At 37.4% G+C, this 15,103-nt stretch overlaps 1 long non-coding RNA gene across 1 annotated transcript in view; it reads right to left on the reverse strand.

Annotated features, from left to right (window-relative positions):
- Positions 1–9,916: 9,916 nt before the first annotated feature.
- Positions 9,917–15,103, reverse strand: part of LOC137090585 (uncharacterized) — a 38,516-nt gene continuing 33,329 nt past the window's right edge. Inside the window, exon 4 of the long non-coding RNA XR_010907907.1 lies at positions 9,917–10,680. This is a non-coding gene — a long non-coding RNA (uncharacterized lncRNA). The remainder of the gene's footprint in view (positions 10,681–15,103) is intronic.

A 15,103-nucleotide genomic window follows, 5' to 3' on the forward strand; every position in this document is an offset into this window, starting at 1 on the left:
AAATAAATGTTCAATGAACTTTCTATACATCAAAGAATCTCAAAAAAGTATTAATTTCCAAAACAAATATTAAAAAGCATAGCTGCTTACTATGGAGCCCTGCAAATGACATGCAGGGGTAAAAAATGTGTATTGTGGCTAGAAATTAACAATTTGTTCCCACAACGTGCTAATATGTCAGTAGTACTAGTTTGTTCCCTCATTTTAAGTATATTGTGTGCACAATATAATAATTGGAACAACTTAGTTCATCATGGCCATGTTAAGTAAACATGGATTCTTAAAATATATATAAAATATATTCAGAAATATGAATGCATATTTCTGTCCACATGTGTGAGACTCCATAGTTTTCAACATTGCCAATAATAATAATAATTAAAAAAAACATTATAATCATCAAATCAGCATATTAGAATAATTTTTGTAGGATCATGTGACACTGAAGACTGGAGTAATGATGCTGAAAATTCAGCTTTGCATCACAGGGATAAAATACATTTTAAAGTATATTAAAATAGAAAAAGGATATATATAGATAACCCCAAAACCTTTTAACAGTATACAACATGAAAAAAATAAGTCCAGTTACTACATAGAAAAAAATCAGTGCAGAACCATTTTGTAAGAAATGACTAACATCACCTATAGGAAAAGAAAAAGTTGGCTGAACAAAGCCTTGCTTGAAAGTTTTGAAAAAAGTTAAAAAGGTGGAAGGTTATATAGGCTTTACAGACAGAGAGAAAAAAGAATGATATATATTCAACTTCCTGTAGGTTGCGGTTAATTAAATTCAAATTCACAATTATGAACTAATAAGAGAACAAATGTTGAATGTTGCTCAACTTCATGTGACAAACTGAGAGACAATATTTCATCCCAGCAGTTTCTAATCTATCCAGCCCTCAGCGATTTTAACTGAGGGAAATGAAACCCATCTAAACACACGCACACACACAAAAATAAGGGAAGAACTGTGATTTCTTTCATGGCTCATTTATCTGTTAGCGGTTCATCAGCTGTCAAGACCTGGTGATGATATTATGTGTGACATCTCACCTTGACGCTGCTACCTCAATGTTCTTTTCCAGCCCAGACTCAACCCTCCTCGCTCCCGGCACAACAGCATCCGAACTTATTGTGACCTTCTTCCAGTCTCACCCTCTCCCAAAGTGTTCCTCTGGGAGCCCGGCCCGGGGTGCAGGGATGGCCATATGTGTCGGCCCAGTGGCCATGCACAGTCGCTGGCGGATTCAGGATGCTGCCTGTCATGCTGACATCTCGTGGCTGCTCAGAAGATTCTAGCAGTACACAAAGACCCAGTCAAGATTACAGAAAAGCAGCAAATATGTTCTTCCTCCTAACTAAACCTCACTTTATTCTGATTGATTTTTTTTTTAAATTGATTTTAACTGAAAGTTTTAGATGCAAAAATAAATCAGAATATTTCAACTGTTTAAGTAATGTTAAATAAATAAAAAATATTCAAATTATGTTTGTGATTTTTTTGTTTTGTTGCCATTTTATCAACCTCCAGATAAGAATTGCAAGTCTGCTCGCTCAGAAGCAAGTCATATATCATAGACTCTGAATTGCTATCCCGTCTTGACAGTATTTGACAATCTTACACAGTAAGCTACTGAAATTCATGAGACTTTATGAGCAGAAAACTCCTTATTCCCATGTGAGGGTGGTCCATCATGGGAAAGGTCAGTGGTGTAATGCTGTTAGTCCCTCTGTTCTGTGCTCAAAGGCTCCTCTCAGCCCAAGACCTGTCACTTTTCAGTCCGCCACTCAAAGCCATTTTCTTTAATAGAGCACTTGTCAGTACATTCTTCTGTACACAAACTCCATCTCTGCATCTTCTTGCTGAAAGACCCCAGTTCATCCACGGCCACTTATTTGATCATGATTATGCTGACTTTCCATTTTTCTGATATATAGATTTATTGACCTGAACATAAGCCAAGATGTCAAGAAAGGGCCTATATTCAAAGTTTTTTGGGGGATGGGGGGCAAAAACGGCATTTGTTTTCCATCTCATAGAATCACTAAAGCTCAGAATTACTAGGGTAAATTCTTGCGAGAGAATCAGCAAGATTTTCTCTCTCTCTTGTAATATGCAGTGTGTGTGTATTATTATTGCCGTCTAATATATATATATATATATATATATATATATATATATATATATATATATATATATATATATATATACAGTATATCCGTATCTATCAAAAGTGGTCAAAGGAAAGAACAGTGGTGGGCGGACAAGGCTCATTGATGAACGTGGGGTGCAAAGGCTGGCCCATGTGGTCCGATCAAACAGACGAGCTACTGAAGCTCTAATTGCTCAAGAAGTTAATGCAGGCTCTGATAGAAAGGTGTCAATACACACTGAAACACAGTTTGTCGCGTATGGGGCTGCATTGCTGAAGACCAGTCAGGGTGCCCATGCTGACCCTGAAAATGGGCACGTGAGCAATGGAAGAAAGTGGCCTGGTATGATGAATCACTTGTTTTTTTTTGTTTTTTTTTTACATCATGTGGATGGCCGAGAGCATTTGCATTGCTTACCTGGGGAACACATGGCACCAGGATGCACTTAGGCAAATAGGCAAGCCGGCAGAGGCAGTGTGATGCTTTGGGCAATGCTCTGCTGGGAAACCTTGGGTCCTGCCATCCATGTGAATGTTACTTTGACACAAATCACCTACCAAGGTATTGTTGGAGACCATATACACCCTTTAACGGACATGGTATTCCCTGGTGGCTGTGGCTTCTTTCAGCAGAATAATGCTTCAGTCCCTGCCACAAAGCAGAAATGGTTCAAGAATGGCTTGAGGAGCACAACAACGAGTCTGAGGTGCCTCCAAATTCCCCAGATCTCAATCCAATCGAGCATCTCGCTACTTACAGAACTTAAGAGGATAGCTCACCCAAAAATAAAAATTAGACCCTTATTTACTTTAGTGATTGTTGTTCTGTTTTTGAAGTCCATAAATAGGCATCTGTTCGTCATATAACGTGATAAAGGGGTTTAACAAAGGCCTTCTGAAGTGAAGCAATGCATTTTTTAAGAAAAATATCCATATTTTTCTATAGGCATTTAACAAGTGGATTGTAAAATAAAATGTAAAATTGCCAAGTCTATGCTAAACATGCCTCCTTAAACAGCTAAAATGATATGGCTATTATACAGGACATAGAAACTGAGCCTCTCTCAGTCTTCTCATAAACACCGCAGTCTCTCAGCATACACAGCTACCTCTGCATCTCCAACTGAAAACAACTCTTAGCAAACATGACAAGACCGAGAGCTTGAAGGAAGAAGGATGGTGGCTCTTTAAAAATAAAGTTGGAAGCAGTTTTGGACAAGGCAGAGGGAGAAAGAGTAATTTGAATGGTTGTGCTAATGACCTGAGGAGGAGCAGCACAGCAGTTGTTTCGCTGATTCGATGGCAGGTCATCGCGACAGATGTTCCCAACATATGTGGAGAATTAATTACCCACTAGTAAACAAAATCTGTGATGCAGAGAGTCGTTTTGTCCAAATTTCTTTCGTTTCGCTGTTATTAGGGGCATAATTTTTCTTGATCAGCCAGGCCCACTCCAGTGCAAGAGCTCAGTAATGGGTTGCGCTGAAGGGCTGCACGAAGCACAGACGGGTCTTTAATTGGCAGAGTTGATTGTCAGCCTGCACAATGTGAAAGCCCTTGATTATCTAATTGGTTGATTGAAGCGCAGCGCGCCTGCCAGGCCACTTCACCTACTTTTTCTCCCAGCGGCTGGAATGTCGGGAATGTTTTTGCTGAGAAGAAACAACTTGGCAGCAGGAGAACACACACTGGTGAGCTTTCGGCTGCCAGTGCAGAAAAACGAGCGTATCTCTGAGCCCAGGCAGGAGAGGAAGTACTGGATAAGTAACAGGAACGGAAGCTGCACGCATAGCTTAACAGCCTGAATAAAGCACCACTTAGAAGTGAGGACAATTAAGTGCTATATTCATTTCTTTATGTCATTATATTGGTTGGTGCGATGCTAAAAGTTCTGACTTAATTGAAAGATGGAGACATGCATTAACCAGGCACGCTGTATTTCAAGAAGCTAAAATGAAAATCAATTCATAAATAAGAAATGACATTGTCCTCACAAACAAGGCAGAAAATTGCAAGAGGTAGTTAGAAGTCTCTCAACAGCAAATAATATTGATTTTCCACCTCCTTGTTCACACCTTCAGTTTAATATTAGATTACTTAAAGAGGGACCCCCTCAAGGTGAATTATGCATTTCAATACAAAGCAGTCGGGTTAAGAAAACAGTATGTCAATTCATATGACACACGTCTGAATGCTAGTACGGTCAAAACAAGAGATTTCGAATCCTAATTATTACTAGTAAACTCTTATTTTTTCCAATCGGATCCCATGGGTAAAACACACAATGCCAATGTTGATATTAAATGAGACATTGTGTAAGAATAATCTGAGGATGTGGATAACTATAGGCTTAACTTTATCATTTAAAACTGCCATTATCAACATTATAGGCCAAAACTGCGAATTATTATTATTCTTAGTTTTAAAAAGAACAATTACAAAACATGATCAATCGTTTAACAACTCTTGTTTAAAAAAAGGTTACAAATGTTGTCCCATACAACTTCATTTTAATTGAAGAAATCTGGTTCTGGAAACTAACAAAGTCACCAAAATGATCTATATGTTGCTCTAGCACACCTAATTATTGCCATAATCATATAGTTTATAGGAGACATTTTTAATGCAGCGTGGCAGTGCGATTAGCTGAGGTTTAGCTCTAGAATTCAGAGAGCATGATCTCTGACGTGTGACTAGTGTTCCTCACAGACTACCATTCACATCAGGATTTCCAAAAAACATAAATGTAAACCAACTGGTCAGAAATGCAGTGAAGGAAAATTGCTGGTAGCTTGAGTGAGCTAACGATATGTGTGATTAATTCACAGAAGGAAATCCAACGACTTATTTCTTCATTATGTCTCTAGCCTATTGATTGTATGACAGTTCTTCAGTTCTTCTCAGTCTTCAAGATAACACAACAGTGGGGAAATATAGTCAGATATTAATAAATATCCTAACGCTTCCACACTTTATAATGGCAGTGAACAGGAAAGTTTAAAGCTCAAAAAAGTGCACCCATCCATTATAAAAGTAATCCATACAGCCACGGGGTGGTTAATAAAGGCCTTCTGAAGCAAATCTATTTTTTGTAAGAAATATAACTATATTTAAAACTATAAAGTAAAATATCTTCCGTATTCAACTTGCGCAGAAAGTATAACGCCTCTCGCAGTTCAAAATGCTTATGCCATCCTAGTCATCCGTTTAATTTAACTCTGCTTGTGTTCATCAGAAAGAAGACTGTCATATACACCTAGGATTGCTTGAGGGTGAGTAAATCGTGGACTAATGTTCATTTTAAAATAAACTAATCCTTTTAAGTTGTAAGAGAAGGCTCTACAGTGTAATTATAGAAATTAATTACAGATGTTATTACATGCAGGTATTTTTTAAATATAAGTACGATGTGAAAACATGCATGTACACAATAAGTGCATTGTATCAAATTAATAATTTAAATTTCAGTACATTGTAATTAACGACACCTAATATAAAAGATTACTCTCCAAAGCCATGCCTTCTTCAAAACACATGAACTCATACAGCAGAGTCTGCAAAGCATCACAAGACGGCATTAAATTACCTCATGTCTCAAAGCACATAACATTATAATAATAATGAACGTACACAACTTACAGAGCTCTTACTTGTAGCACCTGACTGCTGCAGATTAATTAAGTTGACAGTGAAACACATAAATGCGAGTCTAAGGACGTGAACAGCTCTAGGCAGAACGTCACGGTTGCCATCTTTTAATTATGGTAGTTATGGCATAAACGCAGCATAAGCTCATTGTTTTGGTTCAGGAGGAACTGTAAAAGCGGCTGCTGTTTGTTTGTGGGGCTTGGTGTGTCTATTTACCAATCCACATAGCCTTACGTAAGGCGCCGAATCTGATGACATTGGATGTTTGCCTGGCCAGGGTGCACAGAGGTATGGGAATACATGTTGACAGGCAGGTAGGACATCATATCATTGCATTTGTTTTTCATAGGAAGACGCATGTACAGGTTTTGATATTTAGACCACTTCTATGATTGATTGCCATCAGGATGTAAAAAGGGTTTCAACCAGTAAAAGTTTGTAGTGTGATTGTTATAATAATATTAATAATAATAAACAATCATTCCATGACCATAGATGTCTCCTGCTGTTCTGCAGTCTCATAAAATGGGCCATTTGAGGACAACGGGGATTGTTTTGGCACTCTTCTAATAATATCCCTGAAGCTTAGACAGTAATGCAAAGCATCAAGTGGCTTTTTGCCACCAAAGCTGGTAACCATGTAAATAACACTTTCTTTGATAAATATTTTTTATAGTCTAGTTTTTATAGTCAAGATTCCAAGAAACAAGATAAAATAAATATATATATATTTTGTTACATTTTATTAAAATGTAAATAAAAATATCTTTCAAAACCACCAGATTTTCAGAATAAAAGTTTAAAAGTTGAATAAAAGTTCAAACAAATACAATTGTATTACCCTTTACGAGTACAGTTTGTCCACAAAAAAGATGGTCCAACTGTATTGTACAGTAACAAAGAGAACATGCTTGCATTTTGTTAGGGGCATCATGATAAATTTAAGCCTGTGTTTTCCCTCTTTTTTTTCTTTCCTCTGGTCTCCAACGTCCTACACAATCAATCAGCGCCTCCCCCTCACCCCCTTTATTTCCCTGTCTGCTGGATTTCGGATCACTGAATGTAAATCCTTGACAAGGGTATCTATATATAATATTAATGTGCACTGTGGAGGGTTCCCTGTGAACAGAGAGCTGACTGCCAAATAAAGAGTGATCAGAGGCAGGTTACCCATCCTCCCTGGTCCTCTGCAGCTCTCACCCCCAGGATGGATGGGGCATCATTAGGCAAAGGAGCTCGGCCATTCTCCACAGAAACGGCCAAGTCGGAGGTACCCATCAATCTAGTGGCGCCTGTGCTCCCTCAGATACTGTCAGAGTGTTAGGTGCGGAGGGGCCTGCGTTGGTGTTTGAAGACCCTCTGTGTCACCTGCAGCTCGTCTCATCTGCAGGCATCTGGGGTGGTCGCCGCCAAACTCTCCTATGACGCTCACTCCCCCTTCTAATTTATTTACTGCAGGAAATGGCCACCAAGGAGAAAACGGACAGGGAAGGAGAAAACAAAAATGTTGCCATATACCCACCAGTGAAGTGGCCTCCGGGCCTGGGTTTCGCTACAGGGGATGGATACAGAGTCCCTGAGCGGTTAAAGTAACCTTTGCTAAGCCAGCAGAATAGTTGTTACTTAAACCAAATTCTTATGGGCGTATAAATCCACATCACATTCTTACGGCAGACTCGCACCACAGAAGTCCCAAAGGGGCAACAACGATCATGCAGTGTTAATTCAAACACTTTTTTTTTGTATCGTACATAATTATTGTATTTTGCTGAAAATATTTAACATTTGTCAATACAAAAAATGGCCAAATTAGAGAAAACATTCAAACATTGGTACACGTACTATTAACATATACAATTTCAAAATGTTCTAAATGTCAGAAGAAAGCCTTTTCTAAAACATCTTTAAATGATTTCTAGCACATAGATGAGAAGGGAAAAGCATTGTCACATCCAAAAGATGATATCGCACACAAGAACAAAGCCTGCTGGGTATTGTATCTAATTGATTTCACTGTTTGTTATGTTAATCTAATAGAGAAAACTGTGGGATATTTAAATCAAAAGGGAGAGCTGTCAGTTCAGGTCCAAAGAGGAGAACACAATGATACTGAATTCTGCGTCAGGCTATTGGTAATCAATCGGAATGGAGCAGGCATTGAAAAACTGTCTGCTTTGCAATTGTGCTCCGTTTGAGCAACAATTTGAAAATAACAGCGAGAAAAAAGGGATTGTGACAAAGTCAATATGGAGAGCCGTTTGAAGGACAAATGAGAGAATTGCAAAATACCCGGGTCTTTGTTACCTTGTCTGGCTGGATGCACGTGGCAGCGGCATTGAGAAGAGCTGAATGGAGCTTTCAAAGAGCAACACAATCAAAAGCCAATAATGCAACAGCTGAACAGAGACACATGAATATTCTAATGCAACCACTGTGTTGTACAGCAGTAAATCAAATGCCCGAGGGGAATGAGCTAAGTGAATATTTCTCAAGCATTTTCAATATTACTAAAATATTAATGAGAGAACTTAAATAAGAAAATCCCTCCCTGGACCTGCTTTACAATCAAATTTAAAAGCGGAGCCCTGTGTCAGCTGTAGTAACATCATTAATATTATGGATGTTTCTGTAATCATTGCATCAGAGGACTGAGGCTCTGCATTTCTCCCCCGAACGGCATTACTGTAGCGAAATGAAAAATGACAAATGATTTATCACATTTTGTACATTTTGCAAATACATCAAACCGATACAGTGTCACACTGTTACTGCTACGTTTTACATTATTTAGGCTAAATGGATGAGCAACTTTCTTAGAGTAAAGTATCAAAAGTGGACAATATTAATAAATGTTAAGTCGTATTTGTTCTTGAACAATGCTTATCAAATTTGCAAGTCTTTGGGTAGGGAAATGTACATTCAACCTTAGTTCAACCAGTTTACAGTTGAACAAGTACCAGTTGATGTCAAGCACCATAAAAGTAGTCTATACAAGTTCCTTTTCCTTTTCAAAATTTCCTTTTTATCTTTCATCTTTAGGAAAGGGTCATAAATCCCCGTTTCAGCAGTAGTCAGTTCTCACCACAGTTTTGAAAAATCCTACAAAAGAAGGCATGTTGAGCAGTTTTATTTCGCTCTCATTAAAGCATCAAAGCTTCCCACAACTCAACATTGCAAAATAACATGACACGCAACACATCATGGTTTTGTAAGCTCACTGTAAATTGCACAAATACATTGAAAATATATATGAACACGCTGTTGCATCTTTGATGAGATTTGATCTGAGGTTATTTTGCTATGTTTTATAAGCCGTTTAATTGTTTAAAGGGTTGTAAAGACCGGTACACACTCTTACAGTGTGGGTGAATCGTGTTTGTTTTAAAGACTCAGGATCTAGAAGAGAACTTATGTGACGTAGCAGCACCTCTCAGCAGTTGCGGCCTAATGGTTAGAGAGTCAGAGTAGTAACCCGAAGGTTGCAAGTTCGATTCTCAATACCGGCAGGAAATGACTGAGGTGCCCTTGAGCAAGGCACCTAACCCCGAATCAAACCACAGAAAAAATGGCTGCCCACTGCTCTGGGTGTGTGTGTCCACGGTTTGCAGAGAGTGGATAAGGACATGGAGTCTCATGAATAACACAGATGAGTCATCGATGTACTATTATACAAGAAAACGCCACCTCCTGAGACAAATGTAAACCCGGAAGTTGAAAATAGTGCATGAAGTATAAAATTAACTAGTTTTCTCCTACAATTAAAACTGACAGACGGTAGCATTGACTTCTACACACATAATGTCCAACACACATAACTCAGTTAAAATCTCAGAAAATTTGGTTTAGAGCTTTATGACCCCTTAATTATCATCCAATGGTATACACTTAATTAAAAATATTTTTAAAAAATGTAATATAATGAGTAAATCTAAAATCTTTAAGTTTACTAAACTTGACAATAACAACGGAGCAAATATAACCTTGCTGGGAATACCAACATCAAGTGTATTTCAGTTAATTTTATACATTAAATCTATGTACACAAAAGTACAATATATATTTACTTTTTTTAATTGCGTACAAATACAGAATGATTCATATTTTCAAGATCACATTTTAGTTAGCTTGTTTATTGTAGAAAGTAATGCATGTCTGCTGTATTCATAACAAAATAATTTTTCCATTAATTTCCATTGTATAAAAAAAAGGAATAGTAAGAAACTATGCTAAACTTCTCTATTTGTGTTCCACAGAGGCAGAAAAAAATTAAATAAAAAATATGTTGGAACAATATGGTGAAGAGTAAATGACAACAGACTGTTCATTTTTGGCTGAACTGTCCTTTTAAGATATTAAGTTTTCAGGACAAACGTCTCCTGTGTAGTCGAGTCTTACGGTAATACTCTGTTCTCTTGCTGCCATCTCTTGTCTTGTTCTATAGCTTACTCATGCTTTCTCCCTTTCATCTTTTGTACTCAGCCTCCGCACCATCCTGTCTGCCAAAGGAGTTTTTCCAAGGAGAACTTTTAGGGAGGGGAAGAGGAGAAGGGGGTTTAGGAGCCGGAGTTGAGGGAGAGGGGTATCTGACTTGTTAGTCCACCACTGTCCAATTTGTTGAGGGTGGTGCGTTTGATTAAAGCAGGGGTCCCTCCTGCTGCTCGCCCCTCCCATCAATCACAATGATAAGTCCCAGAAAGGCAACATATTGCCTGGGAAGAGGACGGGGAGGGATATCAATTTCACTGTCGTGCCGTTCTTACTCCCACCCCAAACATCTCGTGCCGTTTTGGTGGAAGTGCAGACTGCCAAGGAGGAGGTGAAGGGGAGAGAGGATGTAGCAGTTCTGCTGGGGTTTGAGGGGGCAGCCAGGGCTCTGGGGATTGAGAAGGGGGCAGGTTTGCAGTTAGAAAGGCTGGTCAGGGTCAGTCGAAGTTTGTTAATGTCTTTTTCTTTTTTCCCCTTTTTCAGGTTAAATATGGTAGGTTCTAATACTGGACTCATTTGTGCTGACGCTGTTCGCACCGGGCCATACGCCGCATGAGGCTGCACAGGCTAGCTTCCCCCCGTTGTGCTGAAATACATATGAACTGCTTCCCCTGTCTTGTTAGCAACGTCTATAACATTAAACCAGCTGCCAATCAATAGGTGTACAAAGGTGTGGATGGCAGATAAAGGTGAAGGTCATGATGACTGGCTTAGCTCTAAGGAAAGAAAGAAATGCATGACCACGATGTCATAATAGGTGGTATTCTAATGAACTTAAATTACTTGGTCACATTCACCCTCCTTTACCGACATGGCCTCTTATGCAATAGTCATTTAGCCAGAGATTTAGATTGACTAAAAAAGCTTTAAGACATTATGCACATTCGTTCTATACAGGTAAACATTAAACATGATGCACTATTATATATTTTCATATACTGTGCAACTGATTCATTGCAAGTAATTGCCTCCAAAAAGTTTGTATTTACATATATACATACACATATGTAGAGTATACATACATATACATACATATATATACATATATATGTATGTATATGTATGTATACTCTATATATATATATAATATATACATACATACATACATACATACATACATATATATATATATATATATATTATACATACATACACATACATACATACATATATACATATATATATATATATATATATATATATATATATATATATATATATATATATATATATATATATATATATATATATATATATATATATATATATATATATATATATATATATACTCTACAAATTTAGACAATTCGTTTATTTCTTTGTTTCTAGGTTTCTTGTAGTTCCTAAATAAGCTGGAATTGACATCTGTGAAGTGACAACATGTCTTTTTTTCTTTGATAATCTTTTTATATCTCAATTAGACTTTGCTAAAAGTGCACTCGACTCTGCGTGGACCTCAATCAATTCTTTTTCATCTCCCCGAGCTGTCGTCAAACATAACAAGATCACAGCGGGGAAGTTCATGTCACCAACTTCCCCCCTGAACATGATAACTTCATCTGCCGCTAGATTTCTCCACCAAAGCTCCCATCCTGTCACATTCACACACTCAGTCACGTACAACCGTTACCAGCGTTTGCTTTCCATCTAATGGAATCAAATGCTGCAGAAACCCTGAACGTCAGCGCTTTTCATCACTTTGCATGGACACTTTATTGTCCTTCTCTGTGCCTTTTGAATGATAATGATACAAATTACAGTTTGGCTATATTAATAGCTAAACCCGAAAGCAGAGAAAGAGAGAAGCGAGGAAGGGGGGAAAAAAGGTGTCTGCCTTTTCACCGTTGCTAAGTGCTAACGTGGGATTTCCTGAGCCCATTGTCATGTCAACTGGACCGGCAGCTATTCCATTGTGATGATAATGGATTCGGTGTTGTTGGCTCAGAGGTCACAAGGTCAACATAAGCTCCTTAATGGACTGTGAAATAACTCTAACTGCATTAACCTCCCCAGATCACATGGTGGGGAAAACACTCTCTCTCCTCAAATCAGAGGCCTTTATAGGCGCCACGCGATTGGATTGAATTTTAATTGGCAAGGCGTCCACCTGGCAGCACTGCAGAGATTTTAATCTTTCAGAAAGGTGAGATAGGGAAAGATATGGTAAACAGACAGAGGTAACGGCTGACGGGGTTGTGAGGGTGAGAGCTAGAATATGGAAGGTCACTGTGGCTTGCCTTTAACAAAAATGACTTTTTACTTGTGCGAGTTTGCATTTTCATTGCTTCATTGTGTTTGCATGCTTGAACCATTGGGCATCTGTGCTCACATCCAAGAGTGGGCTTCCCTGGAGACAAGAGCCAGGAGGGGTGTCACGTCCTCACGTATGGCAAAGGGAATTGAACGTTTAAATCACTGTGATTAGCGAGAAAAATTACAAAAATTCAAGACAGTTGGAAAAAAATGTAATTTCCACAAAAATTACATTTAGTCACATTATATAAAGAATGTGTAGGAAATATTACTTATGTGAATTTAGCATACATAAAATGCTGCCTATTAAATGTTTCTAAGACAAAAGAATGGAATTAAATATCAGTGGATTTTTTGAAGGAACAAGTGAAGAAGAATTTTACTTGCCTGACAGGACAAGAAGATGAGGACAAGTAGTCAAACGCCAATAACAAAAAATATCTAGGAAATCACCAAAATGCAAGAATGATTCTACATTCATTTAGTCAGAGGCGGACAGTAGTGGAGTATTTTTACTTTCTACTCAAGTCAATTTTTAAGTTTACTTTGTCAGTGTTTTTCTTTGGAAAACTTTTACTTCACTACATTCCAAAGCATAATATATATATAATGTCATACGTTTTACTGCACTACATTTCATAAATAAAAGTTGTTGTTTTCTTACCTTTAATACTTAATTACATTAAAAATGTAGTAATCTTTTTACTTTTAAAACTTTATCATGTAAAACTTTAATTACTTTTGAGTAAAAGTATACAGTACTACATTTTTATTGTAATTAAGTATTAAATGATATTCGATAGGAAATGTATTGCAGTAAAAAGTACAATATTATGTTTTGTAATGTTGTGAAGTAAAGGTTTTCCAAAGAAGAACACTGATAAAGTACATATACTCCAAAAACAAAAATACTTGGAAAGTAAAAGTACTTCAATACTGTCCGCCTCTGCATTTAGTGTAGCCTAAGTGGCGATCAATAGTGGATAATAATGTAGTATAATCAACTGATGGTAACAAAATTGCGCTGTTGAGGCTCGCACAGCCTCATGAGGAGAAATGAAAACGAGTGCCGCTCACAAATAGAAACTCAGTAACATACTGCGGTAAAAGAGTTTTTATATTTACAACAAAATATGAAACGACAATAATATATGTTAAACAACATCTAACGAGCAAGAGTGCTGTTTTCCTGAATACTATAACGATTAAAAATGTGACACTGATTTTATATGATAGTTCCATAAACAATTAATTCATATTAACTTACTTACATTTTAGATACAATATTGACATATTGTATTGTTTTTTCTAGTTTTTTTATTTAATTTCAACAACGAAAATAGGTCCAAACAAAGATCACAGCAGAACTATAACGCGTTTCACAGCAATAGTGTGTTCCTGAATGATTCAGCGTTTTGAATGAGTCGGTTGAGTCAAAGATTCAATGACCTGTTCATAAACAACTGCCTCATTCTTGAATGATTCAGCCATTTCAACAAATCAACTCAATGACTCACTCATTAAGACGGTCGCCTGTGCCACCTACTGGCAGTTTAGGTTCATGTTTAAACATTCTATCCAAACTTTATTATTTGTATATTCCAAAAACATTTAAAACAATCTCATAATATTATTTAATGCCGTGGTCATTTTTCAGTGTAAATTATTTAATTTGACTGGTAACAGCACTATTGTGTCTTATTCCAGTTTATTTTATTGAACAAATTTAAAAATCTAAAATTAAAGTTGAAGCATAGCCTAAATTTAATAAGATTAGGGGGTGAATGCCCTTCATAAAAGGTAAAAATATCCCAAATGTGACAAATATCCGGAGCCCTGAATATAATTTTGTGGTTGAAACGTTAAAGAGTTTCGAATTCTCTTGTGATATATTCACTTCACTAAGAAAAATTCAACTTGACTGAGTGTGAAAAGTGTTTTACGAGAGTTTATTTTCTAAAAATCCACAAGGCCAAATGTGTCTGTGTATAGACGAAGAACCAAATCCAAAAATAAAGTATTAAGCTGAGGCAGGACTCTGGAAAGGCATAATACGCTGTACGTCTTTACGGTCAGTATCAAGCCACTTCAGCTAGGAAATTAGGGCATGCTTCAGGAGAACTCAAAGTGCCTCCAGCCTCCTCCAGAGCAAATTGCAGGTGGCGAAATGAGGTGCTGAACTTCACAACGCTGATGGAGCATGTTCCGTGTGAATATAGGATAAACATCAATTAATTTCAGTCAATAAATAACGCTTTGAGGTCTTGCATCAAAAAAGCCGAACAATTACTTTTCCATTTTTCTTGCCAAATGGGCTGATGAGGGAAAACAGGGGATCCGGCCGCGTAAATCAGTCTTAATTTTGCCTTCCCCATTAAAAAGCCGCCATTAAGACCCTCCTCGCCTCATTTCATCTTCTTCTTGTTTCACTTTTTCAATTTGTGCGAAAGGGGGAGTTCACTCATCATAAAATTTCACTTTGGCTGGCCTATCATTTGCATCTGAGCCAATAAATAGCAATTAGCATTAACAATTAAACCAGAGAGTGGAACCAATGC

Source organism: Pseudorasbora parva, chromosome 10 (genome assembly GCF_024679245.1).
Source record: "Pseudorasbora parva isolate DD20220531a chromosome 10, ASM2467924v1, whole genome shotgun sequence".
Taxonomy (NCBI): Eukaryota; Metazoa; Chordata; class Actinopteri; order Cypriniformes; family Gobionidae; genus Pseudorasbora; species Pseudorasbora parva.